A 4,443-nucleotide genomic window follows, 5' to 3' on the forward strand; every position below is an offset into this window, starting at 1 on the left:
TTTGTAAACAATGGGTGACGTCGCCACCGGACCCTACCACCGCCGGGGCCCGGGGGGCGCCGCGCCGCGGGGGGGCGGGGCGCCTGCTGGCGGGGGGTCCTGGATGAAGCCTGCGGCGTCTGAGCTGCGTTGTTGGAATTGCAGTCTGCTGGGGTGCAATGGGGAGCTGATCGTCGCTTTCTCAGCCGGTCGCCACTGGCATTTCTGGAAGAGTGACACCCGCGTGGACTCTGTTGGTTTCTTCCACTCACAAGCGTATACACTTACACCCACACACCCCCCTTCTCTAGGCGGGTCTACTGATTTGGTGTAATCCTTTGCGCTTTTGAGTTCTGGGGTGCCGGCCTTTAGGCGGTGATAAGGCGAATAAGGGGAGACTAGGAAAGTCAGGCTAGGCGAGAATAGAGGCCAGGCTAGGGATGTATCTAGAGATTAGGGAAAGAAGGCTGATAGAGATGAATAGGAAGACGTCGTGTGGGCTGTGGGGGTGGTGAAGTTGGGAATGGCTAGAAAGACCACAAGTTAATTTTTCTTGGTCAGCAACGTGGGCTTGTTGGGTATGAACTGCGGGTGGCATTACCGGGGAGGAAGTGGTTGCAAGTTTTGGGAGGGTCTCTGAGCTAGACATTTCGTTTTAGGAATGCCTCATTCCAGTAGGGGAGTATCCTGTTTGAAGCGTAGCAGGAGAGAAAAATGGTCAGCTGTTTGCATGGAAATGTAGATTTGGGCCTTCAAGATGTTATGGCTGATTTAATAATTAACCAAGAGTTCACCCATTGATAAATACAAATATTAGAATAGCAAAGAGGAAGCTACAGCGATAACCTTGTTTTTTTCAAACATCAGAACCTCACATATCACAGCAGTAGAGCAGTGGGTGAACACCTTCTAGAGGCTTAATCCAAACATGTGTCGGCAAATGGGGCCCTCACTACTCTACTTCTGGCATCATCCACTGGACTGTGGCTTTTCCGGGTATTGGAAACCTTTAGTTTGTGATCCCCCATTATAGATCTGAACTCCAACAGCTCTTTCTGCAGGCAGGAAGATCTTCTGGTCAATTTGGACATCAACGTCTTTTTTTTGGGTGGCAATTTTGTAGAGATTGCTTTTTGCAATGCAGCCGAGACTAGAGAGAAATCCTGTCTCCTGCAGCGAACAATACATTGTTTAGGCCTTGGATCATTAGTGCTAACCCTGCAGGGCCAGTTTCCCAGCAGTACTTGGTACCTGGCTGTGTCTCTTTTACTTCAGTTAGTAGGTCTGCAGTAAGGGCATCTCTCACTCTGAGAGTGAACATTGCTTGATTCATCAAATTAGGTATCTGAGTTCTCTTCTGCTCAGTTGGCTCTACTTATGTATTCCTTCAGTCTATGAGCTTGCACCTGATGAGCCTTCTCAATGTTGAACTCTTCTACCTAACCGTCTGTTACTTATGTTATCTCATTTATATTCAGTAAAGGCCATCCTAAGTTTAATCTGCTTGTGTCACTGAGGGCCATGGTGAAAAAGATAGACCAATGAAAGGGAATGATGACAAGAGAGGGAGAGGAAAAGTGTTTGAAGGCTTCGACTTCCCTTGCTTTACTGTAACTCTCTCAAGACTTAGGATGCTCCGGCCTCTCTGGTGGTACAAGGGGTTAAGTCTCAGCACTATGAAGCTATTGGCAGCCACTGCTGCACAAGTTTGATCATGGTGCAGCAGACCTCTCCTGTCTCCCCCAACATTCCCCTCAGCAGTGTATTTCAGTACACCTGCCTGTGGTGCTCACCAGTCTGTCTCTGGTGAATCCTCTCACACACACACACACCCCTCCCCCAACATCTCTGACCTGCACTCCAGCTCTTGTATGCAAAAATAAAATAAATCTTTAAAAAGAGGTGGACTTATTTTTTTGTCATGTATGGAGGGAACAATGTGAGAACAAAGGAAGAGAGAGTTTGAAGGAAGCCATTAAGTTTTCAGTTCTTGGCAATGAGGACTTCTATAGGGTGACATAAAATGTTATGTCTTATACATATGTGTAGGTATATATATATGTATATTGCATCATTGTTCATTTTTTGTTCAATGTATGCTGTTTGCTTCTCCTTTTAGGTGTATTCTCTGTGAAATTCCCCCCATCGATTCACCCATGAGCCATCACTATAGTCTCTTGTGCTACTATCTCCCCTGTTTTGATCCTTTTCCTCCCCCTTCCTCACAGAATGTCTCTGATTTATGGTTGCCTGCTAACTTTGTGAATTTTATGCCTTTTATTCTTTAGAATTTTCTACATATAAGGTCATGCCACCTGCAAACAGAGTTAGTCTTCTTTTTCAATCTGGATGCCCTTTATTTTTCTAAGCTAATTGCACAGGTTAGCACTTCTAGAACAACGTTGAATAAAAGTGTGGGAGCAGACATCTTCGTCTTGTTCCTGAGGAAATATTTGGGGTTTTATCACTAACGATGATATTAGCTGTAGGTTTTTATCAATGACTTTTTTCACATTGAGAACATTGCCTCCCCTTCCTGGTTTGTTGACTGTTTTTTGTTTTTTTTTTTAAATCATGGAAAGATTATCCCTTTTCTTTAGTTGTTCTTTTGAGAGTATGGTCAAGGTAGCTGATTGTTAGCTAGAGTGCTCTGAACCTGATTAACATTTAAAAATGAAAATAATAAGTAGCAATTTGCAGTTAATGGTTCTATTCTTGGGTTCAATTTGTAATTTGTAATCTTCTTGCATTTTTGTGGACTTACAATTGGTATAACCACTTTGGGAAAAGATCTGGAAGTTTCTTACAAAATTAGACATACCTATCCTGTGGAACAATTTTAATTCTAGATATTTACCTAAGAAAAGTAAAAACAGCTCCACATGAACTCCTGAAAGCACATGTGCATAGCTTTATCCTAGAAGTTATAAATTAGAAGCAGTTCAAGTGTTTATCACTGATGAATGAATAAATATGAGACACTGATGAAGTGACAATGACAGAGAATAGTTAGCAAAGTGGGTGGACGTATGACTATATACAACAACAGACGAACCTCAGGAACAGTTTGTAAAACGAAATGAGACAAAACAGCACATACCATATGATTCTACTTATATGATGCTACACAATAGGCAAAATTAACTTATGATGGGAAAAAGCTCAGAAGATTGATTTTATCTTTAGAAAGGATGGGGTTTAGGGAGAGAATGACTTAGAAGAGGCTTGAGGGAACATTAGAGGATGGTGGTAATATTCTATATTTTCATCTCCTGATTTGCATTTCACAGTGTATGCAGGTACTAAAACTCGTTCAGTGTTACCTTAGAAACTCATGTAAATCTTCAGTGAAAAGAAAACCTATAAATATGGAATTCTAATTAGTGGATATGCTGATGAATTAAGGGGTTAAGGAATAGTGTTGTGTACACTTTATTCCCAAGTGCACACAAGGTGAGGTGGATTAATGTGTGGTTGGAACAGTTTTGATAGTTAGATATATGATAAAGCCGGTATGGTAAAATGTTAATATTAGTGTATGACACAATAATTCCATTCCTACTTATATCTAAACAAAATTAAAAACATATTTATATAAAAATTTGTGCACATAAAAGGTTATAGCAGCATTATTTATAATAGCCCAAAAGTGGAGCAAACCACATGTTTATTAACTAATGAATAGATGAATAAAATGTCTTTTCATACAATAAAATATTGTTTACCATCCAAAGGGTTGAGTACTATTATATGCTACAACAGGACTGACCCTTAATGACATTATCCTAATGAAAGAAATCAGACACAGAAGATGAAATGATAGATGACTGCATTTGTATGAATGTCCAGAGTAGACAAATCTGTAGAGACAGCAAGTAGGTTAGTGGTTGCCTGGGGTGGGAGGAGAGGAAAATTAGGGGTCACTACTGCGGTGATAAAAATACTCTGGAATTAAACAGTGGTGATCTTTGTGTACCATACTGAGTATACTGAAAATCACTGAAGTGTGTACTTCAAAATATATAATTTCACTCTGGGAAGTGTATCTCAACTTTTTAAATGCTAAAACATGGCAATGATGGAATGTAGAATCTAGAGAGCATCGAAGTGCTCGATAATGTAATAGGGTGTTCACTATCAAATTCTTTTGGTTTTCCTTGACTGGCAAACTTTAGAATAAAATGTGAGAAAAAATAAGCCACAGGAAAGGGTGATTAACTTTGTGACTTGCTTTAGAACTGCCCAGACGGAAAAAAAAAAAAAAGCGCTGACTGTTGGGAAGGAAAGAGGGTGGGGGGAGAAGAAAGGAGGTACACCCTGCTGGTGGATTACTGATTGCTCCACAAGGGAGCAACTGAAGTGCAGACTCACTTCAGTGTTGAAATGGTGTAGACGGGTTGTGGGTTGACTAAATTCCTGCCCACCATGGAGGAGTTGTAATTGTGTGGCAGGCTTGAGGCTTAA

Source organism: Condylura cristata, unplaced genomic scaffold (genome assembly GCF_000260355.1).
Source record: "Condylura cristata isolate star-nosed mole 26May11 unplaced genomic scaffold, ConCri1.0 scaffold00011, whole genome shotgun sequence".
In the NCBI taxonomy this organism is placed as follows: domain Eukaryota; kingdom Metazoa; phylum Chordata; class Mammalia; order Eulipotyphla; family Talpidae; genus Condylura; species Condylura cristata.